Below are 27,347 nucleotides of genomic sequence, written 5' to 3'. Positions count from 1 at the left end.
GTCACCCATTAGACTTTCAGAGAGCTCCTTCCATCTCCACCTCACATTTAGCGTTTGATAAGATTTGTCATGCTTGTGTCCTTAAAAACGCTGCTCCTCGTAACAAGTGTCTGTCATCCCCGCTGCAGCACTATTTAGCACCTCCACGTCTAGGTGGGGGAGGATATGGGGTCTGTCATATAATGAATACAACAGTGGGTCTAGGAGTGCACACCACTGTGTTAACACATATGAAGAAGGGTGTCCAGATCAATCATAGGCCACGAAAGGAGAACTCCATCATAGGCCAAGGCTGTAGATTGCTGTAGGGTCAGACCTATACCGCCACTTCTGCCAATGCGTCCCGCCATAGCCAACGCCAGGTCAATTATTTTAAGGACAACCCTGATCCTTTTTCTTTTTGATTGGTAACAGCTCCAGCAGGCCTATCAATGTTTCCTCCAGATCTGTCTAGCAGTCAGGCCTACGGGGAACTCAGTCCCCTTTAGCCAGAGTTTCTGAACGACGCATCAGCCCCATACCATATGAACAAAATTGGTGTGATCGCATCCACAGCACGGGCCGCTCTCTGGAAATGATGTGTAACCTTTGCTAAAGTAGTAGGAAATAAAATTGCAATATCTTGAGTAAGCACCATTAGGGAGTTTTTATGCTTATGTTAGACTTCCATACTCTGCTTATCCGCAAACGCATCAATCAGTCAGTGGTCCCACTGATCCTGCTCTTCTGCGTTAGTCGCTTGAAGCATGTTGTAGAATGATAGATTTCTCATACGCATTTCGTAGCTCAGTAGAACCTACCTAACAATATCAATTTGGGACCCAGCAGGTATTCATCCAACCAATCGCTCATGGCCTAAGTTATCTTAGCATATAGGTGAAACTGATCAAGGCTACACATTACTGCCCTCAAGATTGGCCACAGACACAGTATCAAACCTTTCGTTTTCTACTCTGTCAGATGAAGCCACAGGAGCCTGCAAAAATTCCTTGCCAAAATACAAACTGTGTTTCATGCACATAGATAGCCATTAATCCCTGGTCTACGCTTCAGTGTGCTTCACCTGTATCATGACTTGCTGCAGATCTGAGGGCTACCTACTTTGCTCAACCGGTTCCTCAGAAGTTAGTACACCTCCAGACATCCATTTTAGTACCTACCAGAGCTTCTTTCAAACTTTTGATTATTTCCCTAATGTAGAACATGGCACCCTGATAAAACGTGAATTTTTACCCCAACAACATGTCCTCCTGTTCAATTCTTTGCTTATTATATATCAATTTCAAAATGGTGTCTTTTATTCCATGTAATTGCGAAAGGCTCAGGTATAAAATAGGATATCCTTAGCTGCTCTATACGTCACACATCCAAGTGCTGCTTGGATTCCTGCCTTCTTGCCCATACATGCTTCCAATATTGCTCTTTTCTTCTGCTTGCTGGAACTTTGAAGGCCAGATTGCCTTCAGCTATCTCTAGAGGTTGTCATGCTACTATCTTTTCGTCAATAAGTCCCGTTCCTTCAGGGTCTAGCCTGTAGCTTTCAGAGTCATGCATATTTTGGGCATTTTATATTTACGTTCATGGCAGAAATCATCTTGGCTGAAGGAAACAGCCAACCACATGCATTCAAACAATGACAAGAAGGGACTTAGGCAAAACAACATTGGCATTGACCCAAAGAAACACAAAATCTGCCTGGTTCTTCCTGTTCCAGTCAAATGACCAGGCCTCCAATAACTTTAACATCTCTTCAACCTCCACCTGAATGCCATTTTCGGTGTTCTATGTCAATTTTAGAAGAGTATAGAGGTAACAAACATGACATTGCTAGTTTATCTTATGCCCACACCTACAAACATAAAAGGCAGCATGTAATCAGACTTTCCTGTTTTCGGTTTCTTTTTTTGGTAAATTCTGGTGGTGTATTTTCAGTGTTTTCCAGTCTTTTCAATACCTTAAAAACAGTGGCTATCAGTGGTTACATGTTTTGCACCATTAAAAACAACAGAAACAGTGTTTTTCAGTCGTTTATGGAATGTTTTGCTTTTATTATTGCTTGCTTTCTACAATGATAGTGCATGGTATATAGACAGTGTACGTACAGTGTATATGAGGTCCAAATACATTTTTACAAATCAAACATATTGTAGCACACTATACAACACTTCTTCAGTGAGTCTTTGGTCATGCTCGCTCGATCTTTCCTTCCCATGCAATCTTTTATCTGTGAAAAGGCCTTCTCAACATTGATACTTGAGACGGGCAATGCCAAAACAGCCAGTACACAATTTGCTAACTCTGGCCACTGACAAAGCTTTCTAAGCCAATACAGGTGCACCTGAAAGATTGCGATTCACTGGAACAGGTTCTGCAACATATGCATTGAACGAGGAGCATCGGCCCTCAGAGTTGTTAAAGTGGTCAAATAATTAAGCAGTACTTTTCAAAGTCCGGAGATAATTCCCCTTTACGGAAGGAATCTAGAATTTGTGCAGAGTACCACAGTGAGCCTTCATCGACTTCAAATACCATGGATGCTGAAGGGACATTTCTATGCATCATTGCAAGCCATTTCTCATGCATTGTAAAATAAAGTTTCCTGAATTGCTCATAAACATTTCTTTGCTTACCAAGTGGTAAGCATTCTAACATGGAACATGTTGCAGTGCCAAAGTCATTAAAAAAGTTGCCCAGCCCCATCCTACTATCAGGAGATGTTTCACATCAATCCCAATTTCACTGACCACTTACTAGATAAGGGTGTTTTCAGACTATTTTTTTATTATGTCAACTACAGCAGTCATAAAAAATGCATTAGAGTGTACTTTTTCACATCACTATCAATATGTGACCGATGGTCCTCACATTTCTTGCCTTTAGCATTGAAAAAATTCTGTAAACGGTCCCCACATGGATAATATGGCATTCACAGCCTCTAATACTGATAACCACCGGCTAAAGGACACAGTTGGGATGTCTCTTTCTTTGATGCAACACAAAGCACAAAATCTGCAACATTTGCATTTTAGCTCCTGCACATAAAGAAACAGGGCACCAGAATGGACTACAAAGTCAATAGCATTCTTCATTAACTCTGAAGATTGCAAACATGCTTTCAGCATACCATCTAGCAAGTGGCAAGGGTCTCTTACAGGGAAGCACGTCAGCTCAGGTATCGATTTGACAGATCACCGTACAACCTTTTCATATTACTAGCTGAATCACTGCAAATGAAAACAACATCACTCCTATCTTTGTTGAACTTGGTAAGAACTTTTTACAGCAGCGTTCCAGGTGACACTGTGCTCCATGTTTTCCAAAAGTCTTGTGTCATGCTTTCACCTCTATCCCAGATTTGTAGTGGCAGCACTCTTTTCACATATACCTGTCATTGCACCATGCATTGAATGTTTAAAGCCTAGCTTGTTTAGCAATTCAGCTACCATCAATACTGACTCTATAGAAAAGGTAGCTGATGCATCAAATAGTTTCACCCATTTTCTGTCTGTGAGTCAATGTGATAGTTCTTATTGGGAAAGATTCTTATGAACCCAGCCATTTTACCAATCAGTGAAAGAATCAACTGAAGCCAAAATATCAAATATGAGACTTATATTTCCTGATTCTCTTCGGTTTATAAAATAATCAAATAAGACCTAAACATGCTTCTGAGCCCTGCATTTGTAGAATAAAGACCACAAAACTGAAAAAAGCAAAAGGAAGAAGAAACAATCTTTTAGTGAGATCTCTAAATAACAAAAAGCAAAACTCAAGCAGAATAATGTTAGCCCAGTCTTTCTTGCTGCTACCTTGTATAAAAAAAAGGTACATTGTGGTGGTCTAGCAGCAACTTTTTTTAGACAAAGATTCTAAAATATGTAATGCAAATATGCAAGTCCCCTTCGATGCGTACGATTTTGAATTCTCTCTCACTGGTAATCAATTCTCTCCTGCTCTACAGTTAGTGTCCTGCTGTGTAGAGAGACTTAAAGAGGGGGTTTGTTCTCTAATGCAACACTTTCGTATATAAAGCTTCTCTCACAGAAACAACAAGGATGGCAGGAGCTGTAAGCCCCACATCATCCAACCTTTTTTCAATTGTTTATTACCATGCCCATTCCTAGGAGAGAAGTAACTGCACTGGAGCATATAGAGGCATGTTTCCATCAGTATGGTTAAAACACTTCATCCGGGGATGACCAGGATATAATGGACTCACCCGACCACCCTCTAGTGATTTAGTTTCCCTAAATCTTAACAGAAGCTTCCAAAGCCAAGTACATGAATCGGTCTACCTCACAAATTTGACGTGTATTCAAGCAAAAGGGGCGGGACTCCTAGTCACCATGGATATCCATGTTCAAACAAAAACTGAAAGGAAAAGTAGCAAATACATCTTTAAAAGAGATATGCTCTATGGACTGTGGCGAAAAAAGTCCTTCATGAATCACAGTGTAGTTTCTGTTGCTCTGGTACCCTATCCAAAGGAACACCACAGAGTCCTCCATCTTGCCTTGACATTATATGCACAGGGACACCACAATGTGCTATCACGCCACAACCCTTTTCATGGGGGACACCTGGACGCATGTGCACAGGGGACACTAACATTTGCTTTTGATCACCCTTGTGCCCCGTGCATGTATATTTATTCACTGATTAAAACAAAAGTTAAAATGAGTTAACTGAATTAACTGTAACAGTGACGTTATTAATTATGTCATTTCACATGTCTGCAGTGATATTAGCAATTATATAATTAAACACTCAACACACTGCAGGAACGGCCCTTGGCTGTGTGCAGCATGGAGTTGTGCACAGGCCCTGGCACATGGCTGACTATGTCATGTAACAATATAAATTGTGTTATTTTAAGTCAGACCTACTGGCATAGTCAAAGGGTTGGTACAACAAAACAAAAGACGTAGGTCTACTACCTTTATCAAGGGCTAGGCACATCAACATATAAAAAGTAGACCTATTGGCTTTATCAAACAATCACAAACATAATAACATTTATATTTTATGAATTCACATAATACAATGTTTAATGATAGTGATTGTCACAAAACATTTTCAATAAAGCATTTAAAAAAAATTTAACGTCTTTGAGTCTATTATAAGCATTTTTCAGGCCACAATGTGCAGCCACAGAACCAACCAAAAAGGGTCCCTGCACTCGAGTTGAACAGCATACAGTTCAGCTCGGAGTGCTTTAAAAAACTATTGTAATCTCTGCTGGGGTCATGGACTCAATGACCAAGGAGTCTTACTGTGTTTTTTTTTAATTGCTGGGGTATGCTCACCCTTCATCTCTCCGCAACATTAAAAATGCTTTGTGGTGCCCCTGACCCTTTAACTCGTGGGCCACGGCCGCGATTTCGCGGCAGTGCAGCACTTCCTAAAAGACGGGCAGGGCCGCATCGGCCGTTGGACGTGCGAAGCACTACGAAGGTAGTGCTTGTGACGTCCAACGGCCGACAGCAGCACGTAAGGGGTTTAGGGGCAAAACCAGGTTTCCTGGAGCAGTGAATAATAAATTCACTGGTGCTCATTTATTATTCTTTTTAATAATTTTAATTGCTTTTTGGGCTGTCCCTGTGCCTACCAAGGGCATTTATCATTTACTGTGGGTGCCCCAGTGCACACATGTGGTACCCACATCATAACAATGGTTGGGGCTGGAGGGGGAGCTACAGGGCCCTGGCAGCTCCTTAGAAAGCATCATGGCAGGAGTTGTCCATTTCTCTTTCGTACAGGTGTGCGAGTGCCCACCTGGGGCACCCATATTTCTTTTAATGTTGGGGCCTGCAGGGGAAGCCCCAAGGCAACCCACGGTCTCTTCCGGCTTCCCAGCCAGCACCCATGGCGGGTGCTGGTGAGTGCCAGCCATTATTTTTAAAGATGGTACTCCAGTGCCCATCGAGTTCTCCACATCATATGCCATTATTGGGAGCATTTTGGAGAAGACCTGAGTCCCACGGAGCACCTGCTGGATCCCCAACCAGCACCCATCCAGGATGAGACAGGAGCCTGCTCAGTTCCTCTGTTCCTCCCCAGACGGAGGCAGCTCATGGAGCGGGCTCCCCGAGCCTAAAAAAGGCTTGGGGAGTGAGGCAGCAGACACCCTCACCCCAAAAAACACATTTTGCCCTCTGAGCCCTCCTATTCCCACCCTACCAGGCCTATGGGGACAAGGTATCCCTATCCTGCCCCCGATATTTGTTTTGTTTTTAAGCTTCATCTAGGACAAGGGACTAAGTCCAAAAATAGCTTCTGCTACATCTTTCTTGATGTGGTGGCAGCTAATCACATCAAATCTTTATGTCTGTCGGCTTCACAGATCTTCCACAATGTGAAATATAAATACATTTTGAACCTCATGTTTTAAAGAACTACTGAATGGATTTACACCAAATCACAAAACACGATTTCTGGACCAAGATCTAGCTTTCTGCCAAATTTAGAATAATTCCATTCAGCTGTTTTGGCTTCAACTATGTCTAATTTTCCTATGGAAAATTGAATGGGAAAATCGCATTTTGGGACCACCCCTCTCTTTTCAGACTCCACTTAATGGACTTTCCAGGAAGCAGCTGAAGTGGACTGGATGAGACTCATTTTTGGAACTTTTGTGTAGATTTGTCAAAAGGCACTAAAGTTCTTAGCCAAACGAAAAATCAAACTCCTATGGAAGGTTTAAAAAAATATATGTATTTATGTATTCTCTCTCTCGTATTTTTTGACACAATATTATTTGTCACATACAAATGATCTCATCACGCTTCCCTATTCCTAATAAAACCCCTGTCTAATACTCAAAGGTATCTTCAGCCATATAATTACTTGGCTGTCTCACCTAAGTAAATGACAGCATGCCAAGTCATGTTAGTTTTCCAGGCATACCTTACTTTCTCTAGTCTGAATGCAATCTTTCAGCAGGTCCCCCTCAGTATTTTGCCCATGCGTCGAACCCCTCCCTTTTCGGACCTCGTTATATCTTAGCTTCCAATGATTTCCGGAGGGGGGGTCACTCATGCTTAGCACATTTGTTGCTACTTCTGTATGAAAACAATGCTGTCTTGCATAAGTCCAGGAGGTGGTGATGTAACAACTTTAATTGCTACCACTGTGAAATGGCCTTGTGGCTGCAAGCACTGTACGCAGGTCCGAGAGACAGAATATTACTTCTCTGTCTTGTTTAAGTGAACACTATAAAAATGGGGTTTCAAAAATAAAAAAGGTCTCTGTGCACAAGTTTGTTAGCATAACTATTTAGTTACCATTCAACATCGTTTTCAAGGCTCCGCATTCACAGAAACAAACTCTAAAAATCCTGTTTGCCCCACTTCCCTTGTAGGATTTCCAACTCCATCATGTTCCAGTGAAGAAAATCCTGAATCAGGAAAAGGAAATGCAGGCTGCGGCTGTGCTGCCCCAGGTTCCCCAGTTAGAGGTGCCGGGGAGGTGGGGCGGGAGTCTGGTGATGTTTCCCCTGTTTTGAAAAAAAATGATGTGCTTAGCCCTTCTCGAAGCTACCAGTCTTAAAAAAAAAACAGAGTCTCTGGAGCAGGAAACTTTGCACCCACTATTCTTGGTATGAAAGAGTGGAGGAAGGCTTTCAATCTACAGAGCGACCTTGTGGCACATTGACCTCCTTCGACATAAACAGCTTACATTACATAGAAAGTGTGAGCTTAAAGCATGCACCTTGCTGGGTTCTGGAGCCTCAATTCAGCAGGGAATGATGTGTGATGCAGGGGTTTGGCTGGACGCGTAGCGGAGGTGGGAGCTCTGATAGGAGTTGATTGCCAAGCTGGGCCAGTCAGAGCCCACTAGGCGGTGGAATGGGTGCCACAAAGGGCAAATGAAGCTGCCCTTTTTCATCATGAATTGCAAAATGTGTGAAGTTTTAATACTCTAAGCTTAGTGGCAAGCCCGATTGCCATGCAACTGTGCTCTCTCCTAGTTCTTCCATTTGACTGCAAACATGTCTGGTAACTAAGATGTGCCATTGGTCAATATTTTATTTCCACTTGCTGTTATCCAGATGGGTAACCTCTTCACGGCGTTCATAGTCATGTAGCCCCTGTGGTCAAGAACTGGATTTTACATTCATAGACAGTAACAGGGTTATAGAGACTTGTGTCAAGTTTGAACCTGGAACTCCTGATCCGCACCCATTCCATGCATTTTTGTCAACAATTTTGAATTCTGAAAAACTCCCTGTATGTAAAGCTCCCATTTTTCCTGAGCAAGAAGCTCAAACCTTGTTGCAATGGGGATAGGAGTCCCAGCACCGCATTACCTGCATGAATTACTGTGAGCTTCTGCGTCAAACTCAAGTTGGCCATAATAGTCCTTACCACTCTGCAATGTTTGGGCCTGTGATGAATCACCGCCTGGGCTACCTTTAGAGGCATTATCATTACACAACTCAACAGAACTCATTCTCTCGATACTGGAGAGGTGAAGAGCCGAGCCACCCAATCAAGGATAAATCTGACCTTCACACTACACACGTAGATCTCTGCAACAAGAGCTTTGTCCTTTCTTTATGGTTTAAAACGTTTTAGGTGCAAGGGGCGGTATATGGCTTCACACAGATCTCTTCAGCTGGTCTTCAGCCCATTGAGCTAGACAATTCCTGGTATGCACATATTTTAATCAACTTGCATTAAAATTGCACAAGGGTAAATTAGATTCGCCCTACCCCTCCCCCGGACCATACATCAATGTCTATATGTTAAAAATGGCCGCGGCTACAGCTCCTGGGCACGGAAGCGCTTTCGTAGGGTGGCTTCATTAAGTGGCTCAGCGATGTGGAAGGAGATAATATTTATGTCGCGTTTGCTGTGAAAAAAACGACGAGCTGCTATCTCATCAAAGAGTTATTATCAGGCGCAAACGGGGTATAATTAAAACATTTTACACTTAAAGCAAAATTAATTAGACTCTTGGTGAAGCTCTCAATACTGTCGCACAGTCAGCCGATACGAAGCACACGCTTTTTCTATAAGAAGGCTTGGCGTGATATTGCCCACAACACAGATTGGCCTTTCCAGCAAATTTAGTGGTTCGGGCTACGACATACTGATGTAAAGAACAAAATATATATTACATTGTTTTTATGCACTTGTTTGTCTATCAAGCAGTGATCTATTGCTTAAAAGCTCGCAAATTATCAGCTATACTTCTAAAAATTAAAAAGTTTTTACACCACAAAGACAACCATCACAATTAACATCTATTTCTGTTTTTGTAACCAACCCCTTTAGAGATACAGGGAGGAAAAACTTGAGGACAAGAAACAGTAATTTCTTGTCTCCCTCCCTTCCTAGCCCTTCATTATTCCCCCCCCCCCCTTTCATCCGCAAACGCCCCTGGACAAAAAAAACAGCAGAAGAAGTGGGTTTGCACATTTTCACAAGGAAACACGCACTTTTAAACGTGTGTAAGTCCAAGGAAAAGCTTCATTTAAGCCCACTCTATAAGTGATATCTTTTTAGGTTCTGTTTGAGCACAGATATCCATGAACAGGGATACTGCCCCAATGGTCCTAAGTGCGTTCTCTATGCACAGTTTTCCAAAACCCTACCCTTGAGGGGTAGAAGCCTTACTAAGAGAAAACTCATAAACGATACATGATGGCAAACACACAAACAATATCCTGCACTGTTCCTTGTGCAGAGCGATTGCCAAACAATTCACAGGCATATTTTGTTTTAATTCCAACAGTAATACATAAACTTTAGTTTCGTGGCTGTTCATTATTACGATCTGTGTAATTTTAAAACATCTTCCGCCTCTGAAAAAGATTATAATAATCTTTGAGGAAGCACTCTTTTAAAAATTAATTATTAGATACGGTGTGAAATGTACCTCATATTCGCTAACGTTTTGCATCCTTCCATCTCCCCTATATTGATTTTTTTGCATGGCCTGTAATGGTCTCATTTGTTAACCATTTTACATTGTCAAGAGATGCATTAGACTTCAACATCAAAGCACCATCTCTTTTATTTTTTGGCAACTAACATCACTTTTCGTTCTCCTTCGTGACATCATCACTGTGGAAAACCCCTTTTGGGTATTTTATGTGGACAAGATTGTCTCCTGTAACTCACAAATTCCTTAACACGGCGGATTTGTTTACTTCTAAATTAGTCTCGTACCTGGGCCTGTTAGAGCCCCCCCTACGCACCCCAAAAGACGATAAAATTTAGGGCATTTCAAAACAATATTCATACTTTGATTTGTTTCTCACATTTTTGTAATGGAATTCTAATGCAAAACATTTTGACCTACCTACCATAAACTGAACAACATTGAAGTAAGATTAACGTTTCAAACATTTGGAAGCCATGGTCATTTTTGAAAGCAGCGAGAGAGCGGGATCATTCACATTAGCTTCATTATAAGTGACCTACCTCCTCTGCTGTTTGATATTGTTATACTTTACTTTCATTGGTTTAACCCACTTCCCCCTTCTGTCCTGACCCTGTTGGAATGCTCGCTTTGGAGCTGTCATCTGAAGATTCCACAGCCGACTCCAGCTGACTGAACCTGTGGTGCTGCAAGTCATGAATAAAGACTCTACAATTTCCTCTCAGTGTCATCTCTCCTTTTAGCAGATATCTACCTCAGAGCACTGATGGACTTGCTCCAAGACCAACATCAAGCATCCTTTTCTGCATGAGATGCACATTTATGTATATCATTAGCTTGCCGCAGAGCATTTGTATCATGCCACTAGCCCGATTTAATGTCTCCACTATTGAAGAGAAGTTGCTGCAACTCGCCAGAGTCGGTACTGGTGTGCTCCCTGCTTTTGTCAGCTACCATTTCAGTCACTGCTCTTTATACAGAAAGAAATCTTGGCGTCATCTGGAATGTTGATTTCACCTTTTACTCTGGGTTGGCTCATCAATGCAGGCATCCTTCGCCCTCCGTGCCGAGTACTGACACATTCCTCCCCCTGGACAATATCAGATGGTGGTTGGATCATCTTCACAGTGATCTATGTGGCTGCCTGTATGTCTGAAACACTTGTAAACTGTCCAAGTACCTCCCTCCATATTATCTTTGGTCTTAGGGAAAGGGGCCGCCTCCTTCTCCTGCTTTAAGATCTCTTTGGTCACTTGATCGCTGTTTTTTTAAGTGTTTGGAGAAGAAGATCCGACTGCAACAATCTGCCAATCAGTACTGAGTACTGGGTCCCTTCTACAATCATATAGAGTGGGAGTATACTAGCACACAACTGGGGCATCTTCATAGACTGTCAGAGTATAATAACTCTCTAAGGCATGCTGATGCATCGTCACAGTACTTTTTACTTGTAGTTGAGCTCAGCCCCGGCACGCGGCCCCACCGCCCCACCGCTGTTACCTGCACGGACCGCGGCTGGTTGAGCTGCACTGCTGGCCGGTCAGTGAAGAATGATACTTTTGCAGGACCAAGCTGCGTTTAAATACAGTCATATGTTCTTGAGGTACACTGATCAAGTGCCACAGAACAAAGACATATTGAGGAGGTACGTGGATTGATTTTCAGGATACATAGATAAACTGCTGAGGTATGTCGACACGGTGTTGGAGTGCCTAGCAAACTGCTGAGGCACTATAATGCCATGCCAGAGCACCCCGACACACTGTAGATGTATCATGACAAATATTAGAACATACTCCTGTACCCTCTACATGCTTCAATGAAGTGCCACATTACTGGCACAACTTACTGAGGCAAAGTAACGCCTTGAGCCTACACCGACACACATCCAGGTGGTGTAACACTGCGGAATCCCATTCGCTTACAGGAGAAAACAACAATAAGGTAATTTCAGAAATGGAAGCCAAGATTCTTCTAGAATTCACTACTTAGACTTATAAAGCTTACGTTTTGCAAGTTATACACTTTACCGGTAAAAGAGCGTGGCGAGCCAGGAGGCGCCCTATGCCTGAATGATTTCGCTATGCAGAGGGTGAAGTGGACTTCTACCATGTAGTATGGGAGGGCCTCATTATCACAGTATATGGGCATAACATCTGCAATACCCTATCAAGAATCTTGAATACCTGATAGACCCCTGCCCTGGATGGCTCATGTCATGTCATGTCAGATGTTTTTATATAGCGCGGCTTATCACCGTGAAGTCTCAAGGCGCTTGCAGCACAACGTTGGACATATGAAAGGTTTGGTGGTGGGGGCGGAGGGGAGCGGGCCTTGGTCGGCTTTGGAACCATGACTCCATAAGAGACATTGTGAAATACTGGATATGTCGGGTTCGGCCAACTCTGGCGAGTAGTGATAAGCCATCACCCGGTGGGCAAAACAAGAAGAAGAGCCCATGTCCTTGGCAAGAGGATGTCCGCCCAATCATCAGAACATTTGGGGGCAAAGGTAGGCCTACTATGGCATGACAAGATGAACGTGATTAGCCAGGATGGATACTGTTGCCTGGAAAGTTTACACTGTGACACGGTACTGTGCAAGCTGTGATGTTTTCACCCAACATCAAAAAAAGTTTGATTATAAAAAAAATTCTTCTTCTGGAATTGTCATTCCTTTTTATGAGACCTCACTCTTGAGAATCATGCTTGCATGCGACCAAGAACAGATCTTCAGCAGCAACAGACCGGCACATACACCAAAAAAAGTGACTATAATACGGTGTAATCACATTTAATTTATATTTATAAATGCATCATTATCGAACGACACCTGCATCTGAAAAAACGGGGAACTGCAATGAAATTACACTTTTGAAGAAATCGAAAAAAGCACAGTCCTGCGTCCCTCGATCAATTATAAAACATTCATATAAATGCCACATCAACGTTCATCCCCAGCAACAATACGCAAGCACCCAGGGGTGCAGGGAAGGCACTTGTAAATTCATTACCTGTTAACCATTCATAGCCCTTTATCACATGTCCTCCGAGGCAAACTTGTACAAAGCGAGCAATAGAACCCATCTTTAGCCTCCCTCCCTCCCTCCTCTTCACTGATTGTTTCAATTTTCTTTGGCCGCAAAGGCCACCTACTTCCTGGATCTATACATATCATGGGCACGACTATGCATGGTACCCGGGCATATGTGCAATAAAGATTCTTGCAAAGAACCCACATGGTACAACAGCTAAAGAACTTGTGGTCAATGTAAGTGATTGTTTTATTGTGTCACGCCAGGCAGCATGGTGTGGTCTATTTTGGGTTTGGATGTGCGTTAGGGGTTCCTCCCCTCACCCCAGATGGGTTTGTCTTCTGTGGCCAATAGTTAGGTACACTGGAATCATGTGGCTAAAAAGGACCAATATAAGCAGCAGTGTTGAATAAATTATGCTTCAAGAAAAGGAAAAATATGCAATATGCTGCAGTACATTTCGTATTATTTAGATATTTTTTAATTGTAACACACATTACAGCAAGGGTTTCATCTGACTAACACCAGCTTAACCCTTGGATACAGCCATATTCACCTGATAAATTACCAGTTAAACTTTGCAAAGGGTCGGTCACTGCACAGCACCAAATGCAGCACTTCTTTTTTTAGTAACTTTTGTTCCAATTGAGCTAAAAGCAACATTTGTTTTTGTTCAAGTCTACAAAATATGCATCTCACGGTGGATTATATGGCAATGCGAGAGATCCACAATTATGTGGAAAACAACACAGCATCAGAATCACATAATTACAGTGGCCCACCAAAAGGCCTCTACTTTGTGTGCTACAGAGGAAACATGGGAAAAACGACGATTTCTTGACAGTAGGGTGCGTTTGAATGATCAGTTGGAAGGAAATGCAGCCAGTCACATCAAGCACAACCTGTCATGAAAAATGTCTTGTTTGACAGCTCAGCAAGTGCCAGACCCGATGTGATCATCAGGAGAAGAGATTTAAGATGCATTACTGAGAGTGGGGTTTAGACTCCACCCCCACATGCTGATGTGCTTGAGTGGAGCATTTGATTGGGTATATGATGTGTGCTTCCACGGAGTGCTTGCATGTCACATTTTGTCAAGTAGGAATGCTTATACTCAGTACGGTATGACAGAGTTGGTTTTGGGGACAAGCCAAAGATCAAGGCAAACAACAGGAGTCGTTAATTCAAGTTACAACAACGGCAGTAGACATGCCTTTTTTATTCTGAGAATCATTTGTTGAAGCCGATAGATTTTTAATGGTGGATTGTTATTACACTTTGTTAGGGACTGCAGACAATTATTTTGTTAAATGCAATCTCACAGACTACCATAGTGGAAAAGGGTTTTGGAGATGCATACCCCATGACGCAGCCATGGGGTACAAGATTTACAATGATAACCCTTGTACGGCTCATGGGGATGGGTTGTATATTGATAGGTCAACAGTAATTTTGTACATATTTGTAATCTTATGACTATGATTTTGATGATGTTCTGATGTGATCTGAAAAGTTTGTCAAATCCAGTAGTCCTGAGTTGGTTATGTTACATATCCAATGATAACGGCTTTAGGCATGATTTGTTCATCAGTAAAGAGTATTAAACCCTATTGATTAGGGAGACCACCTCACTTCAGGTCAATACGGACACAGAGTCCAGTCCTCAAAGTTTCAATTACAAAACATAATTTTTTAGAGTTAGTCTAGTTAGTGTAATGGAAGAACAACATGATAGCAACACCCAGGATTCATTAGGTGCACACACAGGTTCAGGACTAGAAACAATGCCCACAGTTACCTGGATAGAGGTGGCTCCCCTTCTGGTGTCTCGCAGATTACTGTAGAAGGGAAGGGCTTTGGTGTTGGTCATCCACTTTGACAAAAACTGGGGGTAGAAGAAGTTTTTCTCTGATAATCCTTATTGGTCAATTTTAAGAATGATAGAACACTGTTTTGCCAATTGGAATTATGTATAGCTTTATAAATGTACAGCTGATGGATGCTTTGCGTTAATGCTCATGGTCAATACAGTAGCCATGAGTTGTTATGTACAAAGTCAATGAGAAACACTATGCACTCGATTGATTCATTGCAAAAAGGTATGTCAGAAGCCATTGGTGTGATCTGTTTATTATGAGAACCCATGACAAAGATAGAAGGCCTGGCTTATTTATTGTGAAAATAATTTGTTGCCGTAAATAGGGTCAGAGGCTTAGCTTGTTATTACACTGCTTTAAAGCATATAGAGTAGTGCTTTGTTACAGTGGGTATGAATTTTAGCGTTTGTTTAGTTGAAGATCGGCAAAGAGATAATCCTTTTTAGGCCATTTTGATAAGAGGCTGAATATTGTTTCGCCAACTGTAATTCTGCACATATTTGTAATTTTAGGACTGTGGGCCTGATGGTAGCCCTGTGGCAAAGCTTATGCTCAATACAGTAGCCTTGAGTTGGCGATCGTGACAAACCAATGGGAAAAGTGATGTCACATGCTACAGGTCTGATCTATGTCTTGTGAAAAAGGTTTGACGAAGGCAGCAGGCTGACTTATTTATTATGAGAAGCAAATGTTACAACAAGACCTTCAAGGCAGATTGTTACAACAATGCTAAAGCCTATAGATCAGTATATTCTTACATGTGATCCCAAAGATTTGCATTGTAGGCGAGGATTTTGGTGTTGGGTACCTCTTCTGACCCAAACCTTGGGGAGAAGATGTGCACTGTGTGAAATCTTGTTAGACCCTATTAAGAGGGGTTATATACCGTTTTGTAACTGCAACTATGTACATTTGTTATTTTATGACCATATGCCCGTTGATTGATCTGTGGGAAAGTTCATGCACCGTGAAGTAGGCCTGAGCTAGTTATGGTGAGAAGCCTATGATAAAGTTTGCAGACCGGTATTGTGTTACCTGGAATCGCACAGATTAATTTAGTTAGTAAAGGTGGTGTTTGCCTACTTTGACAGCCCATGGGAGTAAAGATTAGAACCATGATATTTCTTTTATAAGGGCTGGCATATTTACATATGTGCCAGGCTCTTGTAATAAAGACAATCATAAAAAATACATAGATAAACAGCCACGGGAGGGGGGGTGGGGTGGGGGGGGATCAGCCGTCTTCAACGAATCTGTTTGAGTGTCATGCACATTTTGCTTCCTTCCGTGCCAAAATAAAGCACGGGACAATAGGTTAGAACCCATCATCTATTGACTCTGTTGCCTTTAGGTGACAGCATTTTTCCTAAATACGTGTTCACATGTGCACGTCTAGGGCCAGGTCTGGTGGTTTTCTAGTTTTCTTTTTTATAAATCGTTTTTCATTTCTTTCCCACTCGTTTTTTTTTTATTTTGTTAGGTTATTGTATAGCATTTTGCAGCTCCCTGGAGAGCGGTACTTGGCTGCTTGCTCACTGCTCCTTTCATCTGTAGTGTTTTGCACAGATGGCCAGGCCAGACAGACATCTTGCAATGGTATTGTCCATAGTATATCATACTTTTACTGATACAAAATGGCTACTACATATAGAAGCCTTATGCAGATCATCTTGGATTGGCAGAACTGTAGCAACTATCTGAAAATGGTATTACACATACTGTACTTAAATGCTATCACTCAAAGTTGACTAACATGTTACTGCTAAATGTGGCAGGGATGTTGAAGCTGTAAAATGATACACTGAGCATAATACCATTCTACGTAGGCCGCCCAATGCTACGTTTAATGTTATTTTTTATTGCAAGCACATGCAAGCCACGTTTAAACAATGGCATATTTTATTTTTTCCACTTTTATTTTTTTAATTTATCTTGCTGAGTTTGTGTGTGTCTTTTATTGTGGACTAGCAGCCCGTCCCGACGTTGTCTGGGTATGAATTGCTGCCGGCCAGTAGTATATTGTTTTGTAGGATTTCGTTTTGATAGCATTTCTTATCTGTGATATGCCCGTTTGAAACGCTCCGATTCACAGTGCACAGCTGGTGCACTTAAGAGTGCGCGTTCAGTAGTGTGTGAACTCGAGTTTCCCTACTTTATTTTTCCTTGCAATATTATATAGCGCGAACTCGACAACATGGCATGAGCACAATTTACATTACAGAAGAACACATTCATTTGTGGAAGGCACGGTTAGACAAAGCGATTTGCCTGGAATCACAGGATGTTGAGCTGATGCCGAGATTCAAACGTAGCTCCCCAGCTCTAAAGTTCGCAATTCTAGAACTTGTGGCGGGAGGTGTGTCTAAAAGTGTATGTCGGTGCTGGCCATCAATGAGAGAGACCTGTGCATTTTTCAAATGGGTGGTGAAAAAATATGAGTATGTTGCTGGAGATGTCGGCAGCCGTGCCACCAATGTACTTACCGGGGGAGGGTAAACACCCATTATTCTGCAACTTTCTTTCCGCATACCATCACTCCGCATACTTTCATTACGTAATACCATGACTCCGCAATGCCATTATAACGCATGGCATTACATTTTATATGCTTTTACCATGCATATATTTACAATGAAATTCGTTGTAAATGCATGAATGGTAAAAGCATGTTTTTTTAATGTTTGGATAAGGTAAGTATGGGTATAGGGGTATATGTTTTGGAGTACTGAGGTATATGTTTTGGGGTGTTTGGGTATTTTAAGGGTTCAGATAGTTTTGGGTTTTGGGGTACAGGGGTATTTTAGCGTTCAGGGGTAGGTTTGGGTTTGGGGTACAGGGTTATTTTTAGGGTTCAGGGCTAGGTTTGGGTTTTGGGGTACAGTGGTATTTTTAGGGTTCAGGGGTCGGTTTGGGTTTTGGGGTATAGGGGTATTTTAAGGGTTCAGGGCTAGGTTTGGGTTTTGGGGTACAGGGGTGTTTTAGGGTTCAGGGGTAGGTTTGGGTTTTGGGGAACAGTGGTATTTTTAGGGTTAAGATGGGTTAGTGTTTAAGGGTGTTGGGGTATTTTAAGGAGTAAGGGTGGGTTATGATTATGGGGTGCAGGGGTATTTTAAGGGAGCAGGGTGGGATTAGCACATGATATGAGATATGGCATGAAGGGCGGAACGTACCACACGCCCCCAGCATTTGTCACGCCCCCAGCACACGCCCACAGCACAACGCAGACACGCCCACAAGGGACTACTTTGCTGGCACAGTTCTTTTTCCTTTTAAATGTATATGGTGGGCGTCCGCATAGCCTATGTCCTTCTGCTGCAACTGCCCTTTCCAACGCTGTATTGGGTGTGTGATTGGTGCTGTGGTTCCTGAGATTACCCGCCTCAAAGGTTTGGGCTCTCTCTTTATTATATTAGTATAGATAGTATAGATAGGTAAGTGGGTAAATGCAAGATCGAGTCATTGGGTGGATGAACAGATGCACGAGTGCAAGAATGAGTGCCAGAGTGCATCTACAACTATTGAGTGCCTCAACTCACCCATCACTAACAAGGTACTTTCAGTTCTAAGCAAGACCTATTGGTATTGCCAATTCTTGTTTTAGTTAGAAAGTTCAATATGTGGATTACAATCTCACTACTTCATCACAGAGTAACTGAGAAGCTGAATAAACACCAACCAAACGCCATGTTTTCCTAAAGCGTCCCCAAAACTAACCAGAAGGTCACCAAAGCCAGTCCCATCAGAGATCTCCAACACCAACTTTGTGTGAGAAAGTATACACTCCCTAGCAGAATATCAGCGGTCAGAAAGACAGCAAAATTGCTTCTCATTGGAACGCCATGTGACCAAACCTCCATCACAAAATGACAACCAGCACCAGACAGCATTCTGCACCACTGGCAATCTGTGCTGGCAGAACCCAGTGGAGCTAGAACGGCTCAGTTTATCCAGTGAGGAACCGCCAACCGCTGAAAACCCTCCTGCGTGAACAATGAGCTGTGTAGGCCATCTTGTTCTCGATGTTGCTCCCTCCTGACACAAGTTCAACAGAAATGTGACGTTTTTTGTAACAGTTCCGTAAGTAAGGAGTCCTCTGTCCACAAAATCTACATCAATGTAATTTCATTAGAAAGGGTTAAAGAGCAGCTTCCTTACCTTGCATATCTCCTTCTTCCTCACCTCAGTGTGTTATATCAGTGCAGGACTAATATTACTCAGAGGCGCCTCACAATTACGGATAAACACCCAAATACAACAATGACCTCACTCAACCAATAAACGTAAATCAATTATTTCTTAAACAACCAATCAGGAGGTCTTCTCATCGGATTGCCTCACTTTTGTTGAGTCTCCCACGTCCAATCACTCAACATCAATTAGGCCTCACATAACCAGTCATTCGAATTGAATCGTGTATTTCTCCACCAACCACCTGACAATAATGTAGTCTCCCATAAGCAGGCTTCGCACTGCGGATAAACCCCCCATTAAGAACTGAACTTTACAATATTCCCACAGAGACAGCGTCTGAAACAAGATATATTGAAAAATATAGTTTGATTGTGTTTACATGGACATTTGTTCGCCTTTTTAAACTGCTTTGCAGAGAATAAAAAAGATACAAAAGAAATCTTGACTATATGTAAATGCTGCAACAAGCAGAAAAATTAATGATTTTAATGCACAGAAATATTCAAGCGAGAAAGCAATTCACATTACCAGCTGAAATAGTTATTGAACTAGTGGTCTGCATAGACTCGAGACCTCTTCAACATATAGATCAAGCAAGTGAGACAAATAATAGATCAAAACGCACACGAACTCTCACCAGATATTGGGACAAAAATCAACACCAAGGATATCCCAGAAGAGGCCAGTAGGATAGCGCTTCTAAATACAGAGCCATTAGGCTGCTGAGGTAAGCCCAGCAGCCCATCACTCGTCAAGGACAAGGCCCATGGGAGAGGCAGCATCCCCCACTTACTGGACATTAAATAGTCCAGGGTAAATATATTTCTGTATCTGGACCAATTCCAAACTTGCTAGTGGTCTCAATAATCAGAGATGAAACTATCAAACGCACAATGCATCCTTTTTTAATTATCTATGGTATTTTTACATGCGGAGACCTAGCTCCAGTGAGCAGCAGAACTCATTACAAAGTGAATTATTTCAGAAGTAGCGTCTCAAACAAGAAGTGCTGTATGTAGAACGTTATTGTATTGTATTGTATTGTATTGTATTGTAATTGTATGTAGAACAGTATTGTGAATCGGTCTGGTGAGATGCATTACAGAAAACAGAACGTGCTGGTGGGCAAGTATGTAACGGGGATAGTAATAAACAGTCATTTTCCACAAGACAGTATTTATATTTACACAAATCATCAATAAAAATGTCTCCAATGCACAGGATATAAATGGCTTGATCACCTGCTGAAACTTGTTCAGAACCCAGTTGTCCAGGTTCCAAGGTAGGCTCCTTAGTCATTAGGCAATGTCTCCTCCCAATGATTAAGCGATGGTAGTCGGTTTCCACTGGACCAGTTAGTGTCAGGGATGAGCTTTGTAGCATATCTGAGAATAGAGATGCGCCCACCAGGTCATGGACCTATCTGCTGCTTTTCACACCTTCGACTACTCTACTGTTGGCTTCTACATGCAACCACTCTGCAGCTCCCCGCGCATAGGTAGAGCAGCCTTGGTCGAGAAGAATAACCAACTAGGCATAGAAGCACCACTCTGAGCAAACATTGAAAAAGGCTGAGCACAAGTTAAATAAGCCTTCATGTTCTGAAACCAGCGATTTTTGTCGAAGGATAACTACAAACATGGTCAGTGTAAAGGAGCCCATAACTACACTCAAGACCACACAACACTTATTTTATTTACAGATGCACAGATTTGTAAGTGGAAAGGTTCTGTGGAGAATATGTGGTCTAACGGCCAAAGAGGTAGACACTGGAAATGGGGAACCAGGTTTGAGTCTCGGCGACAGCTCAACAATCTGAGATTCTAGGCAAATCACTTAATCTCCCCCTGCCTACCAAAAATGAATGTGTCCATGTGTAATGTAACTGGTGCTAATGTAAAGCCCTCCAATAGCTTCGGGTTGAGCTCGAACTGCAAAAAAAAAAAAATAAGGCAAGCTGTCTAAAAGTCAAACGACCTACTCATATGCAAACCCAAGTAAACTTCTACACCCTAAAACTCCTTCCCAAAACTGGAAGAGAACTATCTTCAGGAAGAAACTTTTCAGAGCTGCCCACTTTTTACTGAGATCTGTGCATCACTAAGAAGTATCACTACTGAAGCCACTTTCAAGACGTCCATAGCCAAACAGTTGTGCAATTTACTCAAATTGGATATAATTCATTCTGTAACCCTTCTTATGGATAGAGATGAAGAATTCCATGTTAGCCTGGAGCTAAACAAAGAATATAGTGACTGGACTCCTAAATTCAGTTGTCAGGTGTACTGCTAGGTTTAGGTTTATGACATCATATCGCCCGAAGTGTTAGAAAGTCACATAAGAGGCTGGAGGAAGAGAAGCACATCAAAATGTAAGCCTGAGAGAAAGAGTTCAGGGGTAAAAGTTAACAAAAGGAGGGTGGGAGAGATGAGGCTAACTAGCGAAATCTGAGACCATAATAGAAGGCCTGTGGCTTAGGGATGACAGTAGAAGATAAATAGTGTAGGAAGCTGGGTTGCCCAGTGGGGTATATTCTCTGACCAGAGTGCCAAACTAGCTCCTAGCCTGGCAAACAAAGCTTCTCTAAGACAGCCTCCTCTATCCCTTGGCAGATAGACTGAGACAGAAGGTAACATCTGAAATTGTCACTTAGGGGTTATCTGTTTATAAGCCAACACTTGTATCAAGAAAACACTCATCAACGCTCCCAAACCAATGTACTAAAATCTAAAAGTATTTTATGATTAAAATAAGGCTGAAACGGCACTGAATCAGGCACAGCAACGTTATAGAAATTTAAAGGGAAAGTTCCAGCCCACATAGCTGCCTGCATGGACAGTCAACAAACGTTGCCGCACAGCGCCCATGAGTAGCCACTGGAGGCTTCTCCCCCCCTCCAGTCGTGCAGCACAACTCCAACACCACGCTGCCTTTTGCCTTCACTCAGGCCTAGATGAGATTCATCTGCCTTGGGCAGGGAAGTACAGATCACAGTGTCCACATTTCACAGAGGTCCTGCTATGCTGTCTTGAGTCTACGTCTCCATGGCGGACAGAGTTTCAGTGGTCATTACCTCCTACTCTTTACTTTTCACTGTAGTCCAGGAACTGTACCCTCTGGGCTGGTACCTTCAGAGACTTGAGATGGGCAACTTTGGTACCCATAACCTCAGGTTCTCCCTCCTACAATCCCCCCGTGACAACTCACAGCCTAGGATGCAATCTACAGTTAGGCTTGGGCACACAGCTGTCCTCCTCTGGGCAATTATCCCTCCCTAGTCCAAGGTAACAGGGGCATTATTAGCACAGTTACACTCCTTTTCCTGGACATTCCTGATCCTGCAGATCTGATCCGTCAGTTGCTTCTCTGGAGACGATAATAACTCAGTTACAATAGTACTGCTGGCAATGGTACCTGGCAGTGCAGTGACTGGGACCTGGTTCCCTGATGCCTCCTGAAAATACTTTTCAGCACACCCAGGAATCACCAGCTTGCCCTCAGGGTTCACCTCCCAACAAGGATAAATTAGGGCATGCTCTATGCTGTGCTCTTGGTAAGTATCTCCCCCTGCCAGCTCATTAGCGAACCCTGTTGATTGCCGAGTAGTGAGCCCTTCTTAGGGCATGAGGAGTCTCCACTCCTGTGTCTTGTCTGGAGACAGTAAAAATACCAGCCCACTTCATAAAGCCTCTTCCCCTCTAGATGGCCACCGCTTCTCTTCACTGATGTGGGGTGCATCCTGGTATAACATTTGGATCTCTTTGGGGTCATCAGTTTTATTTATCTGCTAAGAGCCTCATCCACCCTTCTGGTGGTCCCCCTCCTGTGTCTTCTTAGATACTCTAGTGCTGACCCACTCACCAGACTCCCTCCCAACCTCTCTAGGCTTAGTGAGCTTACCATCCACTAGATGTTGGTGCCACCCAGGAAATTCTGGTTTTCAAAATGTGCTCCTTCATTATCAAAGTGAAAAACTCATTGTATGTCACCAACTAGTTGCCTTTTGCTCAACCCTCTGTTTAGTGTAATGAGGAATCAACAAAGTCAACCCAGTACAGCTGAGAATCCTTTGAGATTTCCAAACATATATGAAGGTACCTCTCACAAGTGGACACAAACTTTCTTATCAAAATCCTCTTCATGTAAGGGAACTGTTTGGGGAAATATCTCCTCTAACCTAAGGATTACAGTTCTACCCAAAATAGGCAATCGTTCCGTAAGCACCACAACCCATTGTTTCTCCTCTACCACAGCCATTTGAAGTGTTATCTCTAGGGAAGTAAACCATGTTGGAAGTCACTGCTATGTTATATTTATGTACTAAATCTTTAGGGGATGGGGTTAAGACTTTCCCCACACTATGTGCTTCACTCACCACTTCATTGCTGCCACCACCACTGGTCCCGTAAACTTGCTGAGCCTCCATGTGCAAATAAGTTCAGCCTTGTGTACCAGGAGTCTGTGGTAGTTTCAAGGGCTGCTTTATGCTCTTCGTAGTGGTCCTGACCTTCTCATGCGCCACAGCTTGCCACTTTTACTAGAGCACCAACTTTAGCGCCTTGAATTCTATGCAGTGTCAAAACAGGGGTTAATTTGCTGCTCCCTCTAAGGACGGTACCGTGAGAGGGACCTGTCTGACAGGACTCGGGGATGAGGGGCGGGGGGGAGGGATGTCCCTTTATACTCCTTCGGACACTGCATTTCCAGGCTCTGTTCTCTCTGTTTACCAGGAGCAATCAGTACACAATGGGCTTCCTTCCATGTTCTCAATGTGAGAAGAGCACGAAGAACCACAGGAACAAATGTTCTTCATTCTAAGCGGCCTTATAGGCTATATAACACAATGAACTGGTCTATATCTGAAGAGAAGCTGTGACATTCATAGAACACCTCAGGCTCTTTAATAAGCTCGGCAGGAAATACGGTACGTATCCATCTTTCTGGAAGAACTTCCATGAGAACTCACGGATTTTTAATCCAGATTTCCTCCGATTTTTATTTTACCACTTGCAATGCACTGAATGTGATTATTTGCGTTTTAAGCATATTTTTAACAATGTAACTGTTTTTCTATTTATTTTCTTTTAAAACGTTTGTGCAAAAGGCAGCTGTGTTTTTACATTGTGACCCGAAAGCACGTTCCATAAATTCAAATCCCACCACAGTGCAAAACCTCCAAGCTTCACAGAGTTCCTAGGAGAGTGTCTTTGGGTTTACGTCTCTGGGCCTGACAAAGTTTCTCTGATCTTTCAGAATTTGCCCTAGCCAGCACGGTACCCCGCCCTCCTTTTCGGCTACCAGTCTAATCCTTGGTGTTGACTCAAAAATCTACACCATCCTTTGGAGAGTCCATTTCCGGATACCAGTTCACAATGAGTGCAAGTTAACTCAGTCATTCACTTTAAAGTTTCAATTAATGATCATAACCAAGTTCCGTGCTCCACAAGTGACTGGTCACATGGTGGTCTTCACTAGAAAGGCCTCTGCTATGACCCAGGGAGCGCCAGAGATTTTCTGACACTGCCCCATTTGCAGGAACAAAACCCAAAAGTGTTGGTCAGGATAGGACACACTTCGGCACACAGTTCAGCAGTCTCGGTCTGCTTCCATGTTCCGCACCACACAAACCTGCTTGGGTCTGTCCGCCTCCTCTTCTCAGACTTTCAGCTGTGTTCCGTCTCTTGGGAGCCTCATGTTTCCGGGCTTGCGGGCTATCAGGCCACACACAAGCACACTAACCTCAGGGACCAGTTTCCTAGGTCACAGGTAGTAGAAGTGTGCTTGTGTGAAATCAGACGCTTCTCTCTGCAACACCATCAGATATAGCACATGGCAGCGGTGTGGGCATGGGGCGCCCTTATCCTAATTTCCCCAACCCACAATGTAGGACAGTCTGTGACTTACAGTGAAAATTCTGCTCTGGGAGTGGTCAGTTTGAAGCTTTCAAAAGGTCAAACTGGGCTGGCCTTGATAAATTCATTCACATTGATTCCCTCCCACGGAAGTCCACGGCTAGTTTGGTGACATCTGATCTTAAGCTTCAATGGGGAGCTGGCTGAACTGTAGGTGTGGGGTAGGCCTGCCCATTCACATTCCCCGCTTAACTGCTCTTGGAGTTCCTAGAAAGATCACCGTCACCCCATTCCCTTAGGCCTGCAGATGCCTGTGAAGGCAAAGGGAATCAGCTGAACTTCTGTTCTCTCCTGCAAAGATCAGGCAAGCTAAGTAACTGAATACAAGGAGATACCATAAAAGAAACATATACCCTGAGAAACCAGTTAGTGGTTTCTCAATGCTCACAGTCACAAAACCAGCAGAGAGAAAGGAGGGGGATCAATGAAAAAAATTATTTTCTACTAATATATTTTTTGCAGGAGGGTTAGTGAATGTGATTCTCATTAGGAGGCAGCTTGCACCAGCCTACAAACTTGAGTATTTGAGGATGGGTAGGGCTTCTATGCTTTGAAATTCTAACAACTGCTGCCCTTCCCCATCAGAGGTGGAACATTGCCATACTGTTGTCATTTACATAGTGCACAATATCCTACCGCTTATGCCAAGTATGAAAATATTTGAGGAAATTAGACCAAAAAACACTAAAAACAAGTAAAAGCTGCAACAAAACAGATAAGAAGAAAAGATGTGGGGTGGGAATGGCCCGTCATTAGAGTATGCCTAGGGATAGATGTACTATGTAGGATTAAGTAAAATATTGGTGGGTGTAGAGCTACTGATGAATAGATGGTAGTAGAGGTAGTAGGTTAAAGGGAAGAGATACTGGGGATAGTCATGGGTGGAGGTACTCAGTACTGGTAGCGGTACTAGAGAGTAGGGACTGATCAAGAAACCCACATAAAGATCTGGTCAGAGTTCCTAGACTTTAGCAAGGGGTACAGTTGTTAAAGTATATCACCGGCATCTGTACTAGGGTATATGTAGGGGTTTAATTGCAGTGCATGTGCTAGGGTATAGCTAGGTGCAGAGGGCCAAGGGTTCAGTGATGGGTAAAGGTCGAGGTAAATGCTCATGGCATTGGCTGAAGCAGAGGTATTGGGATATAAGTAGGGTAGAGGTACCATGGTAGAGGTAATGGTACAGGTAGCATTTGGCAAACTAAGATCTGGGCAGGGGTACAGAGGGACGATGGTGTTGGCGCTGGTAGATGTAGTAGAATACAAACAAGGGTTGAGTTTCTACACTGTAAGGAGGAGTGCAGATACTAGAATAGAGGTTGGGCAAAGGGAAGGCCCAGGATATTGGCATGGGTAAATCTACTAAGGTAAAAGTAGGGGTAGCAGGCATAGGATGTAGGCAGGGGGGTGCAGGCACTAAATGTAGAGGGCTCTGATAAAGAAATAAACATAATTGAGTAAGAAATAGAAAGGAGATGGCTTGGTTACAGGAAGAGGTGTAAAGAGAGGAAGATAGAATAGAGAGGGCACTGTGGGGGTTGGTCCCACCAACAAGACAAAGAGAAAATGTACATGAAAGAGGAAGAACGGACTGGGGGATATTTGCCCATAAAAAGGGAAACCCGTAATCCAGGGTAAAAAACAGTTTCATGTATTATTTTTCAACACGTAGGGCATTCGAAAGAATAGGTCCTGCAATTGAATTCAATTGAAAAAATTGTAGGGCAATAAGGCTTCTACAGACCAGAATCACACAATCAACAATACTAATTCATAATATACACGTACAATCTACACAGCGCCGCAGGGCGTGGTCTTAAGTAATTCTTGAGGCACTTCAGAGAGGATATAACGGAAGTGCCTGTTTATTAAAAAGAAGGCTACTCCTGCAGCTCAGGGAATATGAAACGGGGGAGGGGATACAGCTCTAGTTTTTAATAAACATGGGGGCATATTACCAACGAGTAGCGATATTTATCGCTAACTAGGCTTTGCAACAATTTTTTTTATCGCTAAGCATCGCCGGAAATGATCGCTGAGATAACTTGCTATTAGCAACGTTTATCTCCAAAGCGATAATTTTTCCGGCGATAGCGTGAATATCGCTGAGAATACAGCGATATTCACGCATTAGCGACAAAATGCTCTTAGACATGTTATCCACCTCCCTTTGGAAAACATGGCTAAGAACTGGTCTGAGCAGGCGTTAGTTTTTGGCGATAGCGGGAATATTCCCATCTCTACACCCGCCTTGCTAATAGGCGATAGCGACGTTAGTGACTGCTTTCAGTCGCTAACAGGTTGGGTACGCCCACTTTGCATGTCATTAGCGATAAATATCGCTGACATGCAAAGCGGGCCCCAAACCGCTCGCTATCGCCTAAAAGCTGTCGCTAACATCAGTTAGCGACAGCTTGCTAATAGAGCGATAGAATTATCGCCGCT

The 27,347-nt window shown here is 42.9% G+C and overlaps 1 protein-coding gene across 1 annotated transcript in view; it reads right to left on the bottom strand.

The window, feature by feature from the left end:
• Nucleotides 1-27,347, bottom strand: part of RBFOX3 (RNA binding fox-1 homolog 3) — a 446,314-nt gene that overhangs the window by 400,506 nt on the left and 18,461 nt on the right. The gene's annotated exons all lie outside the window — the stretch shown is intronic.

The sequence above is a fragment of the Lissotriton vulgaris genome, chromosome 7, assembly GCF_964263255.1.
Source record: "Lissotriton vulgaris chromosome 7, aLisVul1.2, whole genome shotgun sequence".
Classification (NCBI taxonomy): domain Eukaryota; kingdom Metazoa; phylum Chordata; class Amphibia; order Caudata; family Salamandridae; genus Lissotriton; species Lissotriton vulgaris.
The sequence above is the reverse complement of the archived record's forward strand: the minus strand, read 5'-3'. Positions and strand labels throughout refer to the sequence as shown.